The sequence below is a fragment of the Cygnus atratus genome, chromosome 2, assembly GCF_013377495.2.
Source record: "Cygnus atratus isolate AKBS03 ecotype Queensland, Australia chromosome 2, CAtr_DNAZoo_HiC_assembly, whole genome shotgun sequence".
NCBI classification, from domain to species: domain Eukaryota; kingdom Metazoa; phylum Chordata; class Aves; order Anseriformes; family Anatidae; genus Cygnus; species Cygnus atratus.
In genome coordinates, this window is record NC_066363.1 from 78,311,566 (window position 1) to 78,338,113 (window position 26,548).

Below are 26,548 nucleotides of genomic sequence, written 5' to 3' on the forward strand. Positions count from 1 at the left end.
ATGTTTGGATTATGCACTGCATGATTCAACTGGTTGGATTCATCTCACATCCTTGTATAAATAAAGGAATTAACTTGGTGTAAAACTGTCCAAAGCCACAGAAGAGATACAGCTGACAATTTTTTTTCTTTTTAATCTGCATTTTTTCCTACGTACAGCATGTGGATTTTTCCTCCCTGTTCTCTTTTCCTTTATCCATTCTAACCTTTATTTGTGTCCTTGAGTATGGCGAAGGACGGAAGTGAATTGAAATGAAGATGGCTGTTGCTGTTTTCTTCACCTGCCATGATAATTCTAAATCAGGCATTTTTAGACTTTCCGTTTTTTTAAAAAAGCCTGAGCCAAAATTAACCTCTAAATTTTCTAACCCACAGAGCAAAGGCTCTTTTCAGAAAAGAGTGGCGAAGTGTCTGACACACTGATTTTCAGAGTAGCCTAAAGAATTAATACCCCTTTGAGTGGCATTCTCAATCTCCATTGCATGCAAAAGTTTTGGTAAGCCAGTGTAACTATATAAAAGAGGTTAAGATGAGGGGAAGGGCAGGACAGGAAAAAAGGAACTCTCTTTTTCACAAAAAAAAAAAAAAGGAAATGAGTCATTAGAAGTGGAGACAAAAAAATTTTGAGTCCTGACTCATTTTGATTAGATATTTCAGATTAGTAAAAAATGTGCTAAATAATATTTTGGGGGAGTTTGAAGCAGAAGATGATATCAAACTCAAGATGAATTCATCGAAGCAGAGTGCCTGAAACATTTTGCTCATACAAACTACACAGCTTCCTAAATGTTTTTGCAGTGTTGTGGGGTATCTAGCTGATATATTGACCTTTTACCTCACATACATGTCTATAGTTGTATGAATAATAGCAAAATGGTCAAATAAGAGCAAATTTAAATAAATAATTATGTTTAATCCATTTATTTTACTAAAATTGGTATACTGTCTTACATGTCTAAATTAGATGTCGCCATGGCCTTTTCACAGTGACTTTTATGGGCAAACTCACCTCCAGCAAATACCACTGTAACCTTGACTAGACATTTGTGAGGTAAAATCCAGAGACTTGCAAATCTTGATCACTACATTCATGGTTTTATAATTCTTTGTTATGGAGTGTCTTTAATAATGCTCAGAGAATTTATGTGGTGGAGGTAGGAAACAATTTTAAATATGTCTAGAGTATGTCTGATGGTAAGGCTAGACATAATGAATGATCTCTGTTTGCCTTACTAGGACAAGTGCCCTATCTTATTGTTCTGGAAAATGTCTGAAACACTGAGTAGTCCTGGTAAGAAGCCCTGTGATGATATCTTTTATTTGCAAATATAGCAGAAAAGTGATTTTTCCTTAACACAATTGACTATGATGATAAAATAATTATTTATTTAAAGTTTACCTCGACATATAATTAACATTACTTCAGAATGTAAGTAGCCTGTAAGAGTCCAAATTTCCACTCTTTCCGTCCTCTCAGAGATGCAGTTGTGCTTCTCTCCCCAAGTTCTTTGCCTTTCCATGGCTAGCAGGCTACTAGGTCATATAAGATTGGTCTTTTTCCTACTTGACATCCCTCAAATATGGAAGCTCCTCTCCCAGAGGGGCCTTTGCAGCGTCTCAGCAGCATCTCTCTTTCCCTCCAGGAAGGAGAACTAAATCCATATCAACACTCTGCTGATAATAAGCTGAGAATAAATAGATAAAGTCAACAATACCTTCTATCATAGACATGAACATATTTAGAAACTTATTTCCTTACTGCTTTCTAGAACATGAACTCAGCAGAATGAAGCAATATGCACAGTTTTCCTTTTCCTACAGCTGCAACCCTTTCCTAAAAGCATGTGAAACCCAGACTCAAATGAGATGTCCCTTGTGGATTGGCTTTAACAGGCTGAGAAAAAGTTAATTTCTCATTCTGCAGAGCATGCTGAATGAGTATCATGAAGAAATTAATTTTGTTGCTGCTGTTTATGCTTTGTGTTAGGTGAGGAGGAGCCCTGCTTTTCTTGCAACATTCAGCATAAGGAGGAAATCTAGTAACACTTCCTTTCAGGTATCTTTTTTCTTTCTTTAAAAACAAGAAAGTTGTACAGGCACTGATGTAGTCACAGTGTTAATTGTGGTGGTGGTAGTGGGTAGGGGCGTGGATCAGGGGTCTGTTAGTTTGTTTGTTTCATTGTCAAGAAATTATTTAACTGCCAAGATATACTGCAGAACATAAAACAATGCAAGAGCTCTGAAGAAGCACAGATGCCAGTGCTGCAGGGCAGGTATAATGACTATCAGATACTAGGCTAAATGACTAAGGGTATATTAAACAGTCATCGTGCTAGCAAAGAAAGCCAAGTTATAGTCCCTATATTTTTACTGGAAAAATTAGAAACGTCTAAGTGTAATTGTCGAAAGGAAGCTTTGCAGTTTTATGTCCACCTTTGTTTTTAATTTTCTCCTCCTGCAGCTGTAAAAGAGGAAAAAATGGTAAAACTAATCCTTTGAATCAGCACAGCGTGTGTGACTGCTTATTTAGGGGGGGAAGAGTATGGAACAATTAGGCAACACATTTTAATCTTCTAAGCTAAGATCTTCTATGCAAAGCTCTTGCCTGAAATGAATTTTCAAGGCTGACTATTTAAAGATTAGCAGTACTTTAAAATGACAAAGCTGACATAGCATTCACACGTGTCAACGTAGCATACAGAGAACACATGAGTGATGATACAAATAAAGGCAGGGAAAACTGAAAGCATTCAAAGACCTTTTAAACAGAAACAGAGGTAACTACAGCTTGAGAGGGTGTGTGTGTGTTTTAATGGGTATTATTTAACATGACTATTTTTTTATACAGTGCGCTGCCGTACTCTTCCTGTGCTATTGATGCCAGAGCACAAAATCAACTCAAGCATAGCATAGCTCAGAGTAGCCTGACAGCTAGCCTGAGCTTCACAGGGCTAAGACTGAACCAGTAAAGAGAGGAAACGCCCCTGGTTTCTTTGCACACTCATGTCCCTTTTCTATTTTATTGCCTTAACTGTTCCAGGTGGTATAGGTAAAGCATTACACGCTGACAGTCCCTTATATGTTTTCATGGTGCCAGGAGAATCTGTATGTTAGCACACACACACTTGTACAGATCAGATTTCATCTCTGTGACTGTGCCATGAGCAGGGCTCCTCTGAGACCAGCTTTGTCAAAGGAAGGGAGGAAGGGGCTTGTGCTTTTTTTTATTATTATTATTATTTTTTTAATCGAGAAGTTAAAAGAAGGATTGTTCTATTCTTGTTCCTTATGTTTGACCTTCTACTTTAATTCCCTGTAGCAGAAAAAAGTATGGTGTTCCCATGGGGAACAAAAGCATGAAAAGAACAAGCAACATGTTAGTAATAAAAAAATAAAAGGACTATATTTCAGGTTGTGGGAGTGCAAGTAAAATAATTTCTTATATGAACTGCATATCATCTCTTGTGAATGGCAGCTCAGCAAACTGCATATATTCCCCTCCTACTTCATAGGAATTATCAAGGAGCTACAAATGAATGCAGTTTTGATAGCTAACCTAATAAAATTCCAAGGAGTAGGGGTGGGGGACTCAAGCTGACATTTTAAGATTTTAGGAGGAGGTTGATGGGTAAAAGAAGGAGGAATGTCAGTTTTGCTACGGACAGAAACTTAATTTCTTTAGTTTGGATAAATTCCAAGCAGGGCTAAGGCATTTTTACAATTATTCTTTTTCTTACATAAAGCAAACAATTTGCTTCTGTTTATTTAAGCACACTGAGACAAGAAAAAATCCAGAGGCTTACAAGATCACAGCTGTCTGCTCTTCAAATACTGGTTCAAACCTTTGATGAAGGGTAGTGTTGTTTGCTTTCTGTGGATTGTAGGTTAAAATGAATAAGGTTGTTAGGAGGACATAACTTTGCTAGGGATTGAGCTTCCTGGCTGAATGAAAAGATAAATAAAAATGCACAGTTCATTTAATTTATTATTTTTTCCCATTTCCCAAATACTTTTCTATTTCATCTAAATCAGTGTTTGTGTTCAGAGACCTTTAAACCAAGCAATGTGATTCTTCAGAATTATAAAAAATTAAGAGTCAGTCTGTGGAAGGTTAAGGTCTGTCTCAAATTGCCATTTCCATATGTTTTAAAGGCCCAATGCCTGAAATCATTACTTTCATCACTTGTCATCACTCAGGTATGTATCTCTGATGCAGATGGTCTTTACTCATGCCACCATTTTAAGTGTCCTCATTAAGATTAGTTGACCAATTAAGAGTTAATTACATGAATAGGGCTTGTTTGACCAGCTCTTGTCATTCACCTCCCTGTTGCCTCTTCCTGTACTCTCTGTCTTCCCTATCTACAAGTAATTATCTCCCAGTCAGCATGAAAATTATCTCAGCAAATCCTTTGCAGCACTGTTTGTTCACCTCTAGAGACTAGGCTATTTGATTGGTGCAGTTCCGGACCTGTGCAAGAGCAGGCTTGAATGAGACTGGTCTGGCATTTGCATAGAAAGTAGTACTTAGCCCTGTGGATTTTAGGTGGGATTAGGTGGGAGAAAGACTAACCCATCCAAAATGGCCCATGTTTGTGATATTGCAGAAAAGCTTATGTATCTTCAAGTGGACAAAGGACAACTGGAAATATAAGTATGCAGCTCAAAAAAACAAACAAACAAACAAACAAACACTTTATTGCCAAGGAGACTAGGGATACAGCAAACAAATCTAGTTTTTCATGGATCTCTGGAAGAACATTAATGTCAACAGGGGTGTAGATATCCTGTACTTTCCTCCTCTTCTGAGCTTTCATAAAACATTCTTGTCAGTTGAATCACTGTGGGTATTTTGCATCTCAAAGCCCAACATGCTTGGATATTTTTGGTGTAGGAAAACTAGGGGTGACAGATGGGGTAATGTTTTTAATGTAAAAGCAGAGTTTGGAAGTACTGACATTTTATATTGATTTGTATAAGGCATGCACCTGTCATCTTTAAATTTTAAGAAATTTTAGTATCAAAGATGTAGACAGACGTACACGCAGGCCTGCATAGATTTTGATACATGTTGGCACGTTTGTAAAACACAAAATCACATAAATAAGAAGTTACATAACAAATACTGCATTTAGTTCCTTGTACCATCCATTAAAAATTAATTTGGGAGATATGGGGGGAGTCTAATCCAGCCATCTGCACATTTAGGGAACCTATATAAACTTATGCTACTTATGCTAGACACAGAAATTGTACCTTTGGAGAATATTGACATTGAAGTTCAGCAACCACTCTTTTCTTCATACTAAAGGAAGGGGAAAAAGTAAACTACAGGCTAGATTCAGCAGTGTCCTCAAAAAGTCTGCTGTTGATATCCTCAGAACACCTAAAACCCCTCCTTGTAGACCAAGGTGTGTGAAGGACATGCTGTGGAGCTCAGTTGTAGAACAGCTTTTATACCTAAAAATGCTGGGTAGACTGGATTGATGTGAAGAGAAAGACTTTCCATGCACTTCTAATATCATTATCTCTTCTGATCAGGTTATAATGCAAATATTATCACAGGCTCACAGCTTATCTGTAGTATGACATTCTCAACATTGACATTCTCAGGTCAATATACTAAAATTATAATATACTTCCTGTGAGTTAAGAATGAAATTAACATACTTTTTATACATACAACCTCCAAAAAATATTAAGCAGTCACATAATCCTTCAAAAAAAAAAAGCAATGCTTGAAAGCAAGTCCTTGGGTAGCTGGGATTCTCACACACCTGTGAAGAACCAGGGGTACCAGTTTCCTGGTATAGAGGGAGAAGTCTATAGAGGGCTATGAGACTGTTGGCAGAGAGGAGGAAAGCAAAGGGAAAACAAACGTAGGGAGACTATCTGAGGACAGGAAATTTGGGATAAATTTTATTCTACCCTATAGATGTTTTCAAACATATATAACACATTGCTACTGAATTACCTCCAAATAAATTAACCTCAATAAATCTTGCTAGTACCTTTCCATCTTCTAAAAGGGCAGGGTGAAGAATTCAGAAAACTTCAGGCTGGTTAGCTAGCCTTAGTCCTTAGAACAATTCTGGAGCAAACTATCTCAGAAGCCATGTCTAGGATTATGCAAGAGATGATGACGATTTGGAACAGATAGCAAGGATTTACCAAAGGGAAATGGTGCCTTGCATGCTGAGTGTTTTCTTTGATGAGATGTCTTGTCTGAAAGTGTTCAAGGGGAAGTGTTGGATGGGGCTTTGAGCAACCTGGTCTAGTGGAAGGTATCCCTGCCTCTGGAAGAGTGGTTGGAATTCAATAGTCTTTAAGGTCCCTTCCAACCCAAACCATTCTATGTTTCTATGATCCTATGACTGACTCCGTGGATGAGGGAAGAGCACGGGCTATCATTTACCTTGTTTTAGTGGTATCTGATCTGTCCCTTTTGGTTAGTCCCTTGCTTGTTACTAAGTCTCTCAAATAGGGAAGCAACTTAGGCACAGTTAGGGTAGTGAGAAAAACAGGTTTATTGCCCTGTTGCGGGCTGCACTGACTAGGTGCAGGGCTCTTCAATAGTTCATCGGGTCTTTGAGTGCACCAGTGGGCTCTGCAACATCTTTCTTCCTCCTCCCCAGGGTTTTGGCTGCCAGTGTTCAAGGCCAATAAACATTCAGTGCAACTGTGAGATCTTGGATCAGTCTGCTGGGAAAGAGCTGTGTGAGAGAGATTTGGGAGAAGAAAGGTCCTAGTCTCCCTTTGGGAGCAGCACTGAAAAGATCTTGTCCAAGCTAGTTTGTAGGTAGGTCTGTGCCTGGCCTTGTACCTTGGTCATAAACTTGGCTTCCAAACTCAACTTTGGACCTTTCTCATCACTCCTGACGTGTACGATGATCTGGACCCTTGGCTGTCTCTGGTTACTGTCCCCAGCCCTGCTCTGCTCTTTTTGTTAAGGTACTGTGGGACTGCCTTTGTTATTGAGGACATGGCCTGGCCTGCCCTATTGTCTTGGCTCCTGGCTCCCCTTCCCTTATGGAGCAGTCCCACCCTTGCCTCTCCTTACCAGCACTATGGAACAGCCCTATCAAACGATTTGCCTTCCCTATATTCCTTTTTTTTCCCCCTACATCAATGAATAATGTGCCCTATTTACTCTTTCTTTGTTCACCTGGTTTTGCAGATTTTCCATCCTTTTATGGTAATTCTAGCCTTGGACATCGACCCCAGTAAGCCCATGCCTCCGTTACTATCTTTTCACATCTTTCACCCAGAAGCACTCCTGCTCTTTCTCAATTTATAATGTCTTATAGTTTCTCACATTCTTTCTTAGTTTAGTTTCAAGTTGGAGCAGGCCAACCACTTTCCAATCTTCATGTTTTGCAGTGTCCAGCAGTTTCTCACATTGCTATCACATACTAGTTTGTTTTGGGATTGAAGTCAGCCATCTGCCTGTATACTTTAATAACTTGCTTAAGAAAGGGCTTCAACATAATCTCCCACAGTGTACTTACAACCAAATTTGTGATAGAAGATGAGTTGAAAATTGGCTATTCTCTGGGCTCAAAGTGTGGTGATCAGCAGCAGGAAATTCAATGGGCAGCTGGTTACTTAGTGGTGCTCTCTCTGGTAGATACTGAGGCCACTTCTGTTTAATGGTTTGTGGTTTTTTGTTTGTTTGTTTGCTTTTTCTTAATGACTGGATGATGGGATACAGTGCACTTCACAAGTTTCCAGACAATATCAAATCAGTTAATGACTGAAAGGCGGGGCTGACAGGAGAGATCTAGATAAGCGGGAAGAAAGAGCTGACAGGAATGTCACTAATTTGAAAGGGAAATGCCACGTTCTACACCTGTGGAGAAACAACCTCATGCATCAGGAGAGGCTAGGGGCCAAGTAACTGTAAATCAGCTTTGCAGAAAAGGACCTGGGCGGCCATAAACCTAAGTTGCTTGTGAGCCAGCAATGTGCAATTGTAGCAAAGCAGGCAAACAGTATGCCAGTCTGCATTATGAATAGCATTGCCACCAGGCTGAGGGAGCTGTTCTTCCCATTCAGCCAAGCCCTAGCGAAGCACATATGAACCACCGTGTCAAGTTCTGGGCTCCCAAGTACAAAAGAGATGTAGATGTACTAGATGACAACCACAGAGGTGGTCGGGGGTCAGGCTGAAGCACATAGCTATAGGGTTCCTGAAAGTTCTGGATCTATCCAGCCTGAAGTAAAGAAAATTAAGGAGAAGGATCTTGGATCTTATTGGTATCTACCACTATGTATTGGGAGTGTGTAGAGGACACCAAGCCAGAATCTTCCCAGAGGTGTAAATTAGAAGGGTGAAAGGCAATGGGCAAAAGTTGCAGAAGGAAAAATTCTGATTAAGTACAAAAAATATATATATTTTTCACCATGAGGATGCTTAGACACAGCAAGAGGTACCAAGAGCAGCAGTGGGGTCTTTGTGCTTCAGATGGTCAGTTTTCACAGAGCATTGCCTTGAGAAACTGCTCTGACTGGGCCTGATGTGGACAGTGAGCATTGCACCAGATGGTCTCTAGTGGTCTTTTCCAACCTATATATTTCTATAATGTATGGTTTGCTAAAGGATGGGGACAGACTTGCACTTCCAAATAACCAATATCTCACCCAAGTGACCTAGAATAACTTTTTTTTTTTTTTGACACTTGTGTTGGTTAATTTAAAACACAGAGACCTTCATTCACATTATCCTAGCAGTATGCAATTTCTATCAAAATTTTGATAATGATATCGTGCATAAATGTAAACATACATAATATCTTACTCCATTGCAACATGGTTTATTATATCTGAATTATGTATGAAAACAAGCTGGAAATTACTTATGCATTTGTATAATCAGTAGTCTTTCAATTTACCTCTTTAATAGTAACCTTCAAAAAATATAGGGTTGGGTTTTTTTTTGTTTGTTTGTTTGTTTTCCTGACTGATGATAGTAGTGTCTTAATTGCTGAGCATTTTCAGCAGCACAGTACTTAAGCAGAATTATGGCAATCTATATATTGGTTTATATCATTCGATACCATTGCTCAACAGATGTCTAATTTAATAGTAGACACCTCATACACATTTTCATTGGTGTCATGAACTTACCTCTATGGCCTCAGCATTTCTAAGTAACATTGCAGCCAACAAATGCAGTGGAATCACTTAAAAGATGAGTTTTCTTATGGAACAACACCTCTTCTCTTTGCATCCCTCCCTGCCAAAAGCAGTAGCTCAGTAACTACTGTTACTACTATGCCCTGCATTGTCATCTAGTCAGATGCCCATCCTTCTGACCTTACTATGGCATATTTTTTGTTGTATGGTTAAATAAAGGTCTTGTTTCACAGAAACTGTGGTTGCATTTCAGTGTTGGAGAAGTCGTTCCTAATATATTAAATCTGAGCTAAGTCACTGCATGGATAAGGTGCCCAGTAAGGACACTAATAATTTTGTCTGTATTAAGCCTGCAAGACGATGTACGTCAAAAACTGTAGTGAAGTAAGTTGTCCACGTGGCTCTTTGAGCAGGGCACTACGGCAGGAACAGAGAAACTGAGGCATTGTGTGTCCTGCTTTATCTTGAAAAAAGATGCTAGCTAAAGTCTTTGCTTTCCCATTTGTAAAATTAATATTGCATGTTTTCCTACTTCCAGAATAGACTTGGATAATAATGGAATAATGTAATATGTTCACTGATAAAATTAAAGATAGATAGTAGATCGCATACTTCAGTTTAGCTATTCTCTTACTTCAGACCAGATAATATTCAATATTCCAAAATGCCTCAAGAAAAGACCAGAGCAATATGTTTCCATAGGCATTAGGTTTAATTATGAGTGAAATGCCAAGAGAGATATTGCTATCATTATTAGAGAAAAAGAAACTACATATTACTCAGGCAAAAATGAAACAAACAAACAAACAAAAAACCCCACTGATACTGCAAAGATGGTGGGGACTGAGAGGGGAAGAAGCAAACTCTTTTACATCGTTTTTTTTTTTTTTTTTTTTTTTTTTTTTCCTGAATAAGCAGATAGAGAGCCTGATTAAATCAGTATTTTTTCCTGACTAAAAAATTTTTCCTGGAACAATAGGAGGAACCAAAAGAAAGCAGAATAAATATCAAGGGAAAGTTAATCCTAATAAGAGCACTAGTATTTGTTGTATCTGTAGTATTTAGGAGGAAAAAATGTGCAGCCCAGCATCTGGATGGCATGAGAGTATGACTTTTTTCCCTCCCACCCTGTATCTTGTTATTTAATCCTTTTGGTACTCACGTAGTAGTCTGCAATGAAGAGGTATGTTAATTGGATAAAATGACTGCAGCATGAGATAATAAAAGGCTAAAGTGTGGTATGGTGCCACATATGAAGCTTTCAAAGAGGCAGTCTACAATCTGAAATGAATTGATGAGACTGTGGTGTGCAGGCATTGGAAAATAAGATGCTAATGCTGCAGTCTGCAGTTCCACATTGTCAAACTGATTTTTGGTGGTGCTTGATTCTCAGAAGACGTTGCAGCTCCTTCTGGTTTCATTTGGAGTGAATGGAAGATGCATGCATCTAGATATCCAAATGGCACAAAAGCATGTGATTTAAAAATAAAAGGCCAGAAAGCCAAGTAAATATATTTCCTGTGTCATGTCTGCCATAAGCTCTCTGTGAACGTCAGGCAAGTCTTTAACATGGATTTCACTTTAAAAATATATTTAATATCCCCTGTTCTTCCACTATTTGTCCATTTAAATGTTGATCTTTTTCAGTCCAACACTATCTCCTGTGTCCATTCAAGGTGATATAAATGATCTGCTTCTTTTTCTTAAAGAAACTTTGCACATTAATCAAGAAAGAGCACACTTCATTATTGCCTGTACCAGTACAGATAAGACATCAGTGATGATATGTGTTGTAAAATCAGTAATCCTGAGGAAAGTTGCACCAAAATGAAGCATTTATTAGACATCACACAGGGATGTACGTATTGCCAGAAGTATGAGGAGTGATAAAAAGTTGCGTATACTTTATTCCCAAATTACCAAAAGACATATTCATTCCTCTTTTACATTAGTGCTTAAAGGTTGTAGATGTATGTTCACATGTTTACTTAAATCACCTGGTTAAGGAAATAATAAAAATGGTTTCTTGCATCTGATATCAACAAACCAGGAATTTGCTTAATTGAATTTATAGGTCAGACCCAACTCCCACTTAAGTCTATTCCCCATTGATAGCACTAAATTGGGGAAGGGAGCAAGGGAACTTTTACATCCAGAGTTATATGGAGATGTTTTCACTCAGATTAAACTGGGACTCAAATTGGCTATTTATATGCGTGAGACTAACACAAAGTGCATATTCTGCCTCAGGATTAAAGCATTTAGTTTTTCAAGAGGGAACAGTCCATTGATCAATTCCTCATGCCCACATTTCTCATTTTGATAGAGCTTTGCCCATGAACTCTCATTAGATGTACTGATTCCAACTTAAAACTTAAATTTTATTTCAACTCCAGACGTAAGACATCATGAAGGAAACAGATTGTTCGATATATTCATTGAAATACAGGGCAAAGCCAGGTATATATCAAGGGTATTTCATCATCAATAACATATGTGTCACCAAGATGAATTGATGTTGAGGGCTGTAATTTCTAATCATTTAGTATGTTTGAAATTAATTATATGTACAGCTAAGTGTATCTGAGTATATTTGCAAAAGCAATTTTGCTAAACCGAATAATTTTACTGTTAAACATAGACCACAGGAAAAGTTGAGCCCATTAACATGGCTGGTTTCACATATCTAATATACGGTCTCATAGTTAACCAGTCTGATAATTTAATTTCATGGTACAGCTGCTCTATGTTGAATATTTGATATAATGCAGAGTAAAGGTTTGGCATTAGAAGGTTTCCCCACACACTACACATTTCACTTTCCTGATCATCTCCTGCTATAGCAATACATGCTGGCATTTTCCAGTAAATTTTTTCGACATTGTGCCCCAGTTCAAATTTTTTTTTTTTGTCTTTTTTATCATTTTTTTCCCTTTGGTTGCAAACCAATTTTTTAACTCATTGGTTGCAAACATCCATAACAGTGAAAGGATTTTTCATCACACAGCACTCAATGATTTAATGGCAATCATGTGGCTAAATTCTTATATAGGTCTTCATTATATGCCTTTTTAACAAGTTCTGCCATATCTGATCCAGATAAATTGTAGAGCTGTGGTTCAGAAACTAATTCATACTCATTATTTTCATGAGTTACAGTATATGCCATTTCACCCTTCACCAGATGTATATTTAGATTAGTTTCAGAGCACATTATAGTCTAAATCCCAAATCTCTCACTAATAAACACTAAAATACGCTTAATGTACCCAATACGTATCTTTTTACATTTAGATGCTCCCTGCCATATTCTGAAAGAATTGGACCTGTTCCCAGAGTAATACTCTGAATTCTACATTGAATCACTGATATGTGATGCTGCTAACCCAGGAGGTGCTTTCAGGTTTTGTATCTGAGAGCCACATTTCATGGACATCAGCTCTGAAATCCTTCTCTGCTTCTGCTATTAGTCTTGATTTTTATTATTATTATTTTTTTTTATAAGCCACCTTTGAACAATTTTGTAGAAGGTTAAATAGTCTAAATAGATCTGTATTTTTAGGACAACAGTATTACATCATCAGAAACAATTCTGACAAATAAAAAGCTATTAGTTCACCAAAACTGTAATGAGATCATGATTAATAAACACCTCTGAAAGGTCTGCATCAAAGTCAAGGCTTTTCTGTGATAAATGTAAACGTTCAGACCTTACTTTGCCAAAAGCTGTGTGTTTCAGTTATCCAGCTCTCTTGATTGATTTGTTCGTTACTCTAATAAATAATTTATCACCTCGAAGAGGACAATTCACTATGCAAATAGCATGAACAAGTAACTTTAAAGAGCCAAATCTTTAGAAGAATTAGCAGTGTTACCAGTACTGTGAAGTCTGTTTCAGATGCAGAGTTCAGACTTGCATAAGAACAATCAAATTAGTATAAAAACAGATCGTTTCAGACAACTTACAAGCAATGACCTATGTGAATTCACTATGCAGATCTTTCAGAAATCTGATAGATTAGCTCCTCTTCAGGTCTATTACTACACTGTATTAGAAATTATGATAAAATACAAGTAGTTGTTTTAACAAAAGGCAAAGTATTAAATTACAGTTTGTAATATACCAAATTTCCTAAAGTAGGGAGAAAATCTGAAAGATTTTCAATGCTGGTTATTTTATTTTCCCTTTTCTGTCCAAAGTGCCCATCTGATTTTGCATAGTGACAAGTGATGGAAAAAATCATGTAGAAATCAGTCAGAGTGGGTCATTTCTCCAAGTGTAGGAAATACCATTGCAAGAACTGAATTGTAACTCATACCAAAGAATTGTTTCTTCATTAGAAGTTAAGAAAGGTGGAGATAAGGACACTTGTGTCATGGCAACACGTTAAGGGAGAAAGTAGACACCATTACTCACCACATTTTCCCCTAACGTGCTAACAGGACCGGCTTGGCAATTAGCGCAGGCAGTTTGCGTGGGGCAGTTCAGGCGGGGCAGGTAGGAGTGCGAGGAGGATCCTCTCCTCCCTTTCCCACCTCTCTTTCTCTTCCCCTCCTCTCCTCGGGGAACTCTGCCTCTTTGCACCTAGAATTCACCATGGTGGGCACCCGTTGCAGCAGCCGGTCCGAGGCGGCAACCCAAAGGGAGGAGATGCTGCCTCTCTGGGCTCACATGGGCACTCAGGTGGATCCCCGGAGGGGTGAAGAGGCAGTCCAGGCTGGAGACTGTGGGGAGCTCTGGAATCTGGAGGCCCACCTGGGTCCTGAAGGAAGAGAGGGCTGTGATGGGTGCAGGTGTGCCCTGCTTAAGGAACTCCTGGAGCAGGTGGCTGAGCTGCAGCAAGAAATCGGCAGCCTGAGGGGCTCCTGGGAGTCTCTGAGGGTGACAGATAGGAGGTGTCAACATGCCCCTGCTGATGCCCAGCAGCCCCCTCCTAAGTTCCTGCAAAGGGTAGTAGCTGACCCAGTTGATCACATGCAGGGCAGAGGGCTTGACCGCCCACAAGAGAAAAGGGGCTAGACCCTCGTCTCAGCTCAAAGCAGAAAGAGACATTTGCCCCCAATACCCACGGTGCCACCAACACCCACGGTGTCCCTGGTAATAGATTTGAGGCTCTCAGGCAGGAAAAGGAAGAGGTTGAGGGTCTGGACAGTAGTCAGAACCTGGGAAGCAACCCTGAGAAGCGTGTCAAGACTGGGGGAAGTACTGAGCATAGGGATCGGGGCCGGACGGGGCACTGCATCACAACCGGTGCCACAAAAAAAAAGAGCAGAGTCTTAGTGATCGGAGATTCCTTGCTGAGGGGCACTGAGGCTCCCATTTGTCGCCCAGATAACCTATCCAGAGAGGTGTGCTGTCTTCCTGGGGCACGTGTCAGAGACGTTAGGAAGGCTCTGCCACAGCTCATTAAACTGGAGGACTATTATCCTCTTGTTGTCATTCAGGTTGGATCCCGGGAAGCTGCAACAAGAAAAATGAGGAATATTAAAAAGGACTTTGCATCCCTGGGAAGGTTGTTGAAGGTATCGGGGGTGCAGGTAGTGTTCTCCTCTGTCCTCCCGCTGGGTGACCGGGACCCAGAAAGAAGGAGGAGAACGGGACAGGTGAACGACTGGCTGAGGGGGTGGTGTCTGGACCAAGGCTTTGGGTATTTCAATCTTGGGCAGTCCTTTGAGAAGCTGGGTATGTGGGTTGCTGACCGACCCCAACTCAGCAAGTGGGGCACAAGTGTGTTAGGGAGCAAGCTCTCTGGGCTGATTACCAGGGCTTTAAACTAGGTTTGACGGGGGAAGTGAGAGGAGCTAAAAGTGACAGAGAAGGGCTGGGGGAAGTTGTCACTGCTGTCACTGTTGAAGATAGTGGGGAAAAACCTCTGAGTTGTCCCATAGGATTGTCCGAGGGCTCCTCAGAGAAGGTAATGATCCTGATATCCTGTCCGGAATCTTCTTTTTGCATCCCTCCAGGTGTAACTGCGCCTGCTGCTTCCCTAATGTGCCTGTATACCAATGCGCGGAGCATGGGAAATAAACAGGATGAGCTCAAGATCTGTGTTCAGTCACAGGGCCACGATCTCGTTGCAATCACAGAGACCTGGTGGGACAGCTCACATGACTGGAACACTGTCATGGAAGGCTATGTCCTTTTTAGGAAAGACAGGCTGGGGAAGCCCGGGGGTGGGGTTGCCCTTTATGTGAGGGAGGAATTAGAGTGTACCCAGCTCCACCTGGGGGAGGGTGAGGGACAAGTGGTGAGCCTGTGAGTGAGAATTAAGGGGTGGGCTGATATGGGGGACACTGTTGTGGGGGTGTACTACAGGTCACCAGATCAGGAGGAGGAGGTCGATGAGGCCTTCTACAAGCAGCTACAAGTAGCCTCACGATCACGGGTGCTGGTTCTCATGGGGGACTTCAATTATCCAGACAACTGTTGGGTAAGCAACTCAGCCAGGAACGTGCAGTCCAAACAGTTCCTACAATGCGTTGAAGATAATTTTCTGAAACAGGTGGTGGAGGAGCTGATGAGGTGGGGGGTGCTTCTGGACCTTGTCCTTACTAACAGGGATGGGGTTGTTAGGGATGTGAAGGTTGGGGGCGGCTTGGGACGCAGCAACCATGAGATGGTGGAGTTCAAGATGGAACTTGGTGGAAGAAGTAAGGCTAAAAGCAGGATTGCTACCCTGGACTTTCGGAGAGCCAACTTCGACCTCTTCCGGGACCTGCTTGGGAGTATCTCATGGGCTAGGTTGCTAGAAGGCAAGGGTGCTTGTGAGAGCTGGGCAACATTTAAACAGCACTTCTTCCAAGCTCAGGGTCGGTGCATCCCTAAGAGTAGGAAATCAGGGAAGGGGGGGAGGAAACCTGTGTGGATGAGCAAGGAGCTCATCGATAAGATCAAAAGGAAGAGGAAGGTCTGTGAAATGTGGAAAAAGGGCCTGTCCTCTTGGGAGGAGTATAAAAGTGTCAGGGCCTGCAGGGACGCGACGAAGAAAGCTAAAGCCCACCTAGAGATGAGGCTTGCAAAAGACATAAAGGATTATAAGAAGGGTTTTTTTAAGTATGTAAACAGTAAAAGGAAGACTAGGGATAATGTGGGTCCCTTGCTGAACGAGGGGCTGTCCTGGTAACGGGAGATGCTGAGAAGGGGGAGATACTGAATACTTTCTTTGCTTCAGGCTTTGCTTCAAGGACTACCCCCCCAGGACTCCTCGACTCTGGCGGGAGGAGAAAGGGACTGGGAAATGGAGGGCTCCCCCCTGGTTGACGAGAGAGTGGTTTGGGAGCGTCTGAGTGGGCTCAACGCACACAAATCCGTGGGTCCCGATGGGATGCATCCACGTGTGCCTAGGCAGTTGGCAGAGATGATCGCCGAACCACTCTCTATCATCTCTGAAAGGTCCTGGAGAACAGGAGAGGTGCCTGAAGACGAGGATAGCCAATGTCACTCCGGTCTTCAAGAAGGGCAAGAAGGAGGATCCGGGAAACTGCAGGCCAGTCAGTCTCACCTCTGTCCCTGGAAAGGTGTTGGAACAGCTTGTTCTGGATGGCATCTCCAAGCAATTGGAAGAGAAGAATGTTATGAGGAGTAGTCAGCATGGATTCACCAAGGGGAAGTCGTGCTCGACCAACCTCGTTGCCTTCTATGATGGCATCACCAGCTGGGTAGATGGGGGGAGAGCAGTGGATGTCATCTACCTTGACTTTAGCAAGGTTTTCGATACTGTCTCCCATGACATCCTGCTAACAAAGCTGAGAAAGTGTGGGATAGAGGAGTGGAAAGTAAGGTGGGTTGAGAACTGGCTGACTGGCCAAGCTCAGAGGGTGGTGATCGTCAGCGCAGAGTCCAGCTGGAGACCTGTGACTAGCAGTGTTCCCCAGGGGTCGGTGCTGGGTCCGGTCTTGTTCAACATCTTCATCGACAACCTTGATGAGGGAATAGTGTCCGCCCTCAGCAAGTACACCGATGATACAAAGCTGGGAGGAGTGGCTGACACGCCAGAAGGCTGTGCTGCCATTCAGCGAGACCTGGACCGGCTGGAGAGATGGGCAGGAAGAAACCAAATGAGGTTTAATAAGAGCAAGTGTAGAGTCCTGCACCTGGGAAGGAACAACCAGACATATCATTACAGGCTGGGGGACAACCTGCTGGAAAGGAGCTCTGAGGAGAAGGACCTGGGGGTCCTGGTGGATGACAGGTTGACCACGAGCCAGCAGTGTGCCCTGGTGGCCAAGAGGGCCAATGGGATCCTGGCGTGCATTAAAAGGAGCATGGCCAGCAGGTCAAGGGAGGTGATCCTCCGCCTCTACTCTGCCCTGGTCAGGCCTCACCCGGAGTACTGTGTCCAGTTCTGGGCTCCCCAGTACGAAAAAGACAGGGATCTCCTAGAAAGAGTCCAGCGGAGGGCCACAAAGATGATACGGGGCTTGGAGCATCTTCCCTATGAAGAAAGGCTGCGAGACCTGGGTCTGTTCAGCCTGGAGAAGAGAAGACTGAGAGGGGATCTTATCAATGTGTATAAATACCTGAGGTGTGGGAGACAGAGGGATTTGGCCAACCTCTTTTCAGTGGTTTGTGGGGACAGGACAAGGGGTAATGGCCACAAGATAGAGCATAGGAAGTTCCGCACCAACATGTGAAAGAACTTCTTCACAGTGAGGGTGACGGAGCACTGGAACAGGCTGCCCAGGGAGGTTGTGGAGTCTCCTTCTCTGGAGATATTCAAGGCCCGTCTGGATGCCTATCTGGGCAGCCTGCTCTAAGGAACCTGCTTTGGCAGGGGGGTTGGACCCGATGATCTTTCGAGGTCCCTTCCAACCCCTGCAATTCTGTGATTATTTGATTCTGTAATAGGACTACAAGGGATTATTATTATATAGACTTTATGGTCTTTAAAAAAAAATCAAACAAAAGAAAAACTTTAAATGAATGTAAGGGTCTCTTTTTTGAAGAGAAATAAGACTACAAATAAGTGTCTTTGTAATTAAATATGTAACATGGTTAAGAAATGGGATTGTTCAACATCATTCATAAAAGTGATAGCACCACAATTCAAAGTCATTTAACAAAATTTTCTCAGTAATGCACTGGGGGAGAGGGTTTTTGTTTTACTTTCTTTACATGATTTTATTTTCTCTGGTAATACAAATACACTGAAGCTTATGCACTCTAACACAATAGAGGAAATTGGGAGCATTTAAGTAATAATCTGCTGTGTTTCATCCACACTGAAAGTCCTTGTGCTCTTGGGAATTAGTATCTACAACAAAAAGCAGATCACCAGTCTTGGAATACCAGCCTGCTCTCTGTAGTCTAGTTCAGAATAACAAAGTGGACACTTTTCCTCCCGTCACTTACACGCTACATTCCTGAGACTAACAGACATTTCCTCGAAGCAGTATCGCTATTACAGAAATAAATTGCATTCCATGTTTCAACACCTGTGACTGTGATAATCAAAGAATGTGTCAGGGTCCTTGAGCCCCAGGTTTATTGAGCTGTCCCTCCTTTTTTTTTAAACATCCCAACATCCCCCCCTCTCATCTTCGCCCCCCCCCCTTTTTTTTTTTTTTTTCCTTCCCCTGAATCATGTGGCTGGCCTGGGGAAGCCAGGGAAATTGAATACTGCATTTTCTGCTTTGTCTGCTGTTGTCTGAGAATTTGGTCTGCAGGGTAATAGTACAGCGCATTCCTTTCCTTTGTCATAGTAGAAGCTGACGAGGTAGTTGTTCTGTACTCAAAACAGTCTCAGAATTGATTCAAAACTAGAATACTTCATGTGGACTTGCTACCACCATCTGTATGACTTCCATCTCTGTTCAGGTAGTCTCACAAAGGCAATGTCTCAAAAGAAGATGCTGTAGCAATATGATTTGCACAGCATCCAGTATGATAATGCCAGGAGGAAGCTAGGGAAGGCAGGTGATAACACAGAAGCTGATGGTCTCCTTCAGATTTTATGGACTTCAGGGAACTGAATCCCTTTCGGTACCTTTCGGTACAGGGTCAGGCAGCTTTTAACTGATGGAATTATTCCAGAAACTTCATAACACAGAGAACACACACAAAACCAAAGCCAAGTCACCTTCTCCTCTCATGAATCCTTTTGGTAAATGTGGGCTGTGGTGTTGATGAACCCCATTTGTTTGCATGGACCTTCACAGACACTGTGAATTTCTGTAGGTGAGTATGATGCACTAAGCAGGACCTTAAAAGAAAAATAAAAATAGATTAGATAACAATATTAGAAAAAAAAATGGAACTACCATTGTATGGTAAAGTTATAATCCCTCTGATGTGCATTAGCTAATTAAATAGAAGAGTTAACATGTTTCCCATTATGACAAAACACTTCTAGATTTTCAGTAATACAATGAAACTCTGTTTTCCAGGTGGATATACTCCATCAGCAACACACTTCCATAATGTTTTATTCCTATATACTACTCTTTACTTATTAAACTGAACCAGGGGATATGACCATGGAATGAACAGAACAAATTAAAGTCTGAACAAAGGTTTCCTCCAAATAAGCCAAAGTGTAAGCAATAACCAACAAGAAATAGGATACAGTTGATAAGCAGAAAGCTTGCTCTATTGATTTGTTTTTTCTCTCCCCCAATTAAGTTAGGTAGATTCTATTCATCTGCTCACTTAAATAGATATGAATGTGAACTCTCTGAGGTATTCCTAAGAAGTTTTCAGTAAAAAAGTTTCCATATCACTGCACTAAGAGGGTTTGGAGGTAGCTGACAGCTGGGGCTATATAAATTAAGAAGAAGATTATTGATGTATTTGAAAAAAAAAAAAAAAAAGACACTTTTTTCCTCAAACTTTAGCTTTCTGAAGTAGTTCACAGATGTAAAAATGGAGTTCAGTTTCAATTTTTATAGGCCCAAATTTCTGACTGTGTGATAATTTTTATCTATGCAAACAAAGTTAAAGTTACTTGCTTTTAGACTTATCCACATATGGTGTTCTCAATATCTTATCTGTACAAGAGGTATCTATACCTGTCTCTCCCACTAAGGGACAGTGAGAGACAGATGAGTCAATGAGATGAGATATCTCAGATGAGAATCTCAGAGAATATCTCAGAGAATCTCAGATGAGATACAGTGAATGTGTTTCTGAATACAAGTGAGCAGCAACACATAACACAAAACATCTTGGCCGTGTCTGGGGACAGGAAAAGAAGATCAGCAGGTCACAAATCTTACAAGGGATGGTTAAGAAGCCTGAAGTATTCTGTGCTGTGTTTGGAAAGTTTCTACAGATTCTAGGGCTTCAATTTCTTTCTAACACGTGGAAGCTCAATTATGACTACTGCTCATGTTTCTTGGTGAAAATAGTAGAAATTGGTGGCCAGAGAAGTGCCCCAATATCCATTTGCTTTACACAGGGAAAGGATAAGTCAAAGTTTCTGCATGTAATGTGGTAGGCAACGCAGATGCCTTTGGACAGCAGAAAGAGGCAAAATGCTGCTCTCAGCTATGTCCACATAGATGTGAAGCCAGCTGTGAGAGTTCACTTTGCCTCACTCTGTTGTAACTAGGAGAAGATGGTGAGCTGGGAAAGGCAGCCCAGTAAGAGGCGGTCACGGTCTGGAAGATAGAGGTTACCAAGTCAACTGCAATTGCTTTGTGCAGTGAGGCAGACAGTGGAGGTAAGAGTCATGGTGTTAGGAATATAACTAAATTAGAGAGGAAGGGAAGGGTCTGGACGCTCTCCTTGGCTGGGACTGAAATGAGACAAAGACTCCCACAGTGAAAGACACTATCAGTGCTTGAAAAATTAAAGGACAACACTTCACAAGTGTGGTCGTGGGAACTTTGCCTCTAGGACATAAGAAAGATGTCACTATATTAAATTAACCCTTTGTGTTCCACAAGGGAGAGGACAGGCTATGTCTGAACAGCTCATAGTCTGCTGAGTTGCTCCGGGAAAGCACCTTGACTTGTAGCTTCATAGAAATTTCACAAGGAACAGGGTGGATGAGAAGAATCAGTTCAGGGAAGTCCTGCCCTGCCCTCCTAATCTACCAGCTTCCTCTGTTTCACATCACCTGCATCTGCTCAGCTGAGGGACACCTAAATTCTGCTGTAGTCAGACTGTAGGGGTGACTGCAATAGCACCAAAATGTGATCCATAACATGCCAATAGTTTGCTTTGCTATGTGATGAAATATTGAATCAACCAAATTCCTTTTCCATAATATTCTGTAATAAACTAATAATAAGAGCAAGATGAAAACATCAGTCATAAATTTTGCTACCTTCATAGACACAATAGCTAATTAAAGTAATCTGATGCTCATTACCAACCACAACAACTTGGTCAAAACTGTATTTGGTGAACTACTAGGTCAGGAGTTAGTGAGGAGAAAGTATATCTGAGCAAAATGACTCAGGCTACGAAAGAAGAACTGGGATAAAAGAAGAAGATGGGGGCAGCAGATGAAAGAAAGATTTTTCCCTCCCCAGGAAAAAGATTCCACTTGCTTCTCAGCACCAGCATAGTTTAATGCAGTCAACAAAACACATAGATGTAGGTAATGAAAAACAATAACGTTATGCAGGACCACAAGTATACTGTGGTTGTTTGAGGAACACCAGTGGTTTTACGCACATAAGTTAGCATAATTACATACTTACTTAGCATGCTCCTACATAGGCTGGTATATGGTCTATTTATTTATTTGACAGGAATTATTATTCAGAATAAAGGAGATATTTTTCTTTGGTTTAGGTTAAGCTTGGGGGCTTGAAAAGGGCGATGTGTTAATTCTACATGCTTACTGAATTAATTTTGAAAGCAAGAATGTAGTGTTATTACAGTAAGTTTGCTGCTGAAATGTGATAAGAGGAATGGTGCTGTTCCAGTTATCTGTCAAGTACTCTGGACAGTAAGAAAATGCCCATTCTGCTGTTGCAAAGACTTAGATAAAAAAGTAACAGTTCTGGCTTTTTTAGAAATATTTGTTTTAACTCAAAGGTTTACACAGCTTGTGGGAATGAAAGCACAGAGGTTGCATTCCTTGACATTCTTCCATCTCTCAAATATACTCAAAGTTCCGTCCCTGTTCTCTCCTTAGGAGATATTAATAATACCCAGAGAGTGTCTATTATAACCAGAAAACAATACATTTAATTTAATGTATTTAGTTTGGTAAGTACTTTTATTTGCTATATTATAATCATGACTATTATAAATGGATTGCACTGTAATTACATTTACATTTAGCAACCACTTCCACTGAACAGGGGACCATGGAGGTCATTGCACTGCAACCTCTGGGTATTGCAGGCATTTCAAACATCTGGCACTGCATTATTAGAACTGTCACAGAGAACTAGGGAGCTTTGAGGACCTATTATCATTCATGTAGGTTATGACTGATGAGATGAGATGTGAGTGGGTTTAGAGAGATGTTTTTCTTTTCTCTTTCTCTTTTTTTTTTTTCCTAAAAGAATGCAGCACTATAAACATTGTGTACTTTTCCTGTCAATAAAAAATTGAAATTAGACAAGCTTAGAACATAAGGTGTTTGATCCCTAACTATAAATAGTACACGGTGAGTTATCTGCCGGGCTTCTCTAGGCTAATTCAATAAATACTAAAAATGTGTAAAGTGAATGGATTAAAATCAGCTTTCATTTTTCTACTTGATTACACAGTGCTTAATAGACCCAAACTATTTCTGTACCATTAGGAATTTAGAAGCTAAAATATATACATATATAATTTTCTTCTGTGTATTGGTTTCTTCTTCATATTATGTTTTTTATTGTCATCGTTTTCCATTTCTCTTATATATCAGTTTCCTCTTCAAGGTACACTTCATGGACTCCATAGCATTAAAGGACTGTTGAATTGAAAAACAATACCAGATTCAGGAACATTGGCTTTGATTCAGGGAAGTTCTTAAGCATTTGCTTAATTTTTTACCAGATTGTAGATATTAAGCTTACTAATACAGCTCATGAGATCTTTAAATAGTCTCCTGAATTTGGTCTTTTAGAGCAGCCAGCAAGAAAAAAAGTTAGGATTATTTTTTTTAAGTAAATGTAAAAATCACAGATTTCTATTTCTAAGAGAAACAAATGGATGACAGTTGATCACTGAAAATTAAAACAATTTGATTAACACCATTTGAATTAACTTATTCTTGTTCTTCTCTTATGTAGTTGTTAGAGCCAGTTGTATTTCTCTAAGGAATTGTACTTACTTTGGTTCTTGGATCAGTTTGGCTTATCTGTGGCCATGGGTTCCAGGCAATATTTCATAATCCAATTTTGCCTGGAAGCATGTATATAACTGAGAGATACTGGACATTTTATGATATTTTGCATAGTACAGAACTTTACCTGAGAATTTTTCCAGTGTGTCCAACAAAGAAGGGGAGGTAATAAACACATGGAAATGCAGATCAAAGAAAACAAAAGGAAAGGAGAAATAAGAGATTTAAAAAGTTGGGGAAAAAAAAAAAAGCCTAACACTATACTTCTCTATGTTTAGATTTTTTTTTTGTTTTTTTTTTTTTTTAACCTGACACTTCTGGGACAAATTCTCTTGTGAACTCTAGTTAGAATGAACTCTTATTAACTGTGAAACTAAGTGACTTAGATACACATCACTGCAGGTGAGAGCAGGGTAAAGTTTATGCCACTGAATTATTGCTGTGTCCTGTCTTCACTCTTAAGAATCCTTCCAAGTCTTTAACACAATCAGCATGAAATGTCTGTTTTGTTGTTATTGTTGTTGTTGTTTGTTCGTTTGTTTGTTTGTAGGAGAGAGGGAGATGTTAGGGAAAAGAAAGCAAACAAAACCTCTTCTTTATTTCACTATTTTCTCCTGTTCATTCTGAGGACACAACACAACAGTTCCCAATCTTTTTTTATGGTGGGTAAAAAAAAAAAAAAAAAAAAGCAGGTTAGGTTATCTACAAGTTACAGATATTACAGAGCTACCTACCAGAGCATACTCTGGGTTTACGTATATTGTGTGTTGCTGGCACAGGCTTGTGACAGATTAAGAACCACAAGATTAAGGGCCAACAATTTGTTGCCAAATTCAAAAGAACAAACCAGAGAAACAGATATTTGAAAAATAGTTCATTGTGCCTTATCTGCAACAAATTATCTGCTATTTGGTCTTATTCCACAGCTCAGTAAAATAACTGTCAGAGGGCTTGAGGTCAACATTAGTATCTCCGAGTGGTTTTCAGAATATGCGGTATCAAGGGATGGAAGAGAGTTCACTGAACACAGTGTAAGATTGAGAGGCCAGGAAAAGATCTTGTATTTTATTTATGTGACATTTAAAAAGCCTGTTTTACATTAGAAGCATCTCTGATGGAATTTCAAGAATGAGTGCTCACAAGTTCACTTATTCCTTCTGGATCAAGTGGGATCATGAAAAGAATAAGCTCAGTCAGACATAAACTGGCCATCCAGCAGAGCTGTGCAAGGTGACCAGGGGATGCAGGGACTAGACAGATCAGGCGAGACCAGTGCATTGTCCTGGTAAAGGAAGAAAGCTCGTCATTAGGCATAGGTCATGCTGCAGACTTCTTAACTCTCAAAGCAGGGAGAAATTGTCAGGTAGAATGGCTCTCCTGAGTGCTGTTAGCAAACAAAGGCTGTTTTGTTGCAGTGTTAAGCCCATGTGAGGTGGTGTGTGGGTGCTCCTGAGGTTTCAAATTGTAAATTACAAGGGCATACTAAACTGGTGTGTGTCTACACAGGTAGTTTCACTTAATATAACTGTCAATCTAAATCATTTTAACATCATGCGTTTGGTTAAACCATTCATTCTGAGCAGCCTGCCTTTAAGCCCAGTCTTGCAATGAGTCCCTGATGGATCCTAGTTGAAGCTAACGGTGCTGTATGTGGTTGTAGGGTAGCAATTGCACAAAATTCATTAAAGGGGCTGGGACCTGTTTGAGTAAGATTCTCTCTGATACTTGGGGACGTCTTTAAAAGAGAAGTATTCCTCTTGACTTAAGTGGGACTATTTATTGGTTAAAGTATAGCTCAGCAAGAATTTGGTCCCAGTCAGGTTGAGATGTTTGTCACATTGCTGGTGTACCTCATGCCATTGAAATCAAGGTGCTGACTAATGTCTGTGAGGTTTCTTGACTGGGGAAGGATTTGCAGGAGTGGAATATTCCTTTGCTATGTGAATATGCAGTGTTTGTTTTCAGAATACTACATTGTCAAGCATAGAAAAAAAAAAACAACTTAGAAATAATATTAATTTTAGAAACAGAAGAAAAATGGATGAAAGGAATGAAAAAAAAAAAAAAGACTGCTCTCTTATTTACATTAGTAATATTCATAGAGGGACTGGGAACAGCTCATGTTATAACCCGTATTTCTGGGCTAGAAGAAGCAGTTGTTTCAATGCCGGTAAAACAGGCTAAAGGCCTGGTCCTATCCTAGTCTCATAAGCTTGCATGATGAGGAAGAAGGTGCCCCTATGAAGAAATACACACCTTATGACACAAATACTACACAATCTTCTTAAAATTTGGATCTGGGCACAGAAGTATCTGCTTTCCTCTCCAAGTGCGAGGCTAGACTAGTTAATACACATGCCCAAACTACTCCTTTTAAAGGCTGACAGATTATGCAGAGCAACATAATGAAGTAGATAGAATTACTTCCCCCTGGAATTACTGCCCTTTGCAGCATTTTCTAGGTCTGTCCCTAAGATGCATATTCCAGTGTGGCAAAGCAGGGGACTGTCATTGATGGAGCAAAAGAGTGTTCTGCTTCAAATATTTTTTGTTGCCTTCCAAGTTTCAGTTCAGCTGCTTGTTCAGTGGGTTAAATTATAATAAGGAGTGATAGAAATGAAAGAAGCCAGTATAAAATTGATATAAATAGCTATGAGAACAGGCACAGAAGAGCATTATTGGGGTTCCTCATTTAGATTACAGACCATTAAGTCTCTCACCTTTAAATTTTGCATTTCAGCCCTTCTTAGACTTGGAATGCAGAGATACCATAATTTTCATAAGTAAGATATATTCCACTCTCATTCATATTGAAAAGAAAAAAAAATAAATCAGAGAAATCACATTTACTTCAGTGGAATTATTCCAGATTTTCCCTAAATAAACCAATTCTTTCCACGCTCTACAAAGCAACCTGGGCATAAGTGGACTTTCTTCATGACAAATGATCTAATTCTGGGATCCCTGGAGGGGGTAAAAAGAAAGCTGATCTGAGGAATGAATAGCTTCAGAACTAGAATTCTTCTGCTTTTGAGAAAGAGGAAGTAAATTTTGTGTAGTGTGATCTCATTGGATTTTATTATTTGTTTTTTCTACTTGCACATAAAGGTAATGGAAGGTGTCGAAGTATCTGTTCATAATATGAAAAAAAATCTGTGGCTGACAGATACTTATCATCAC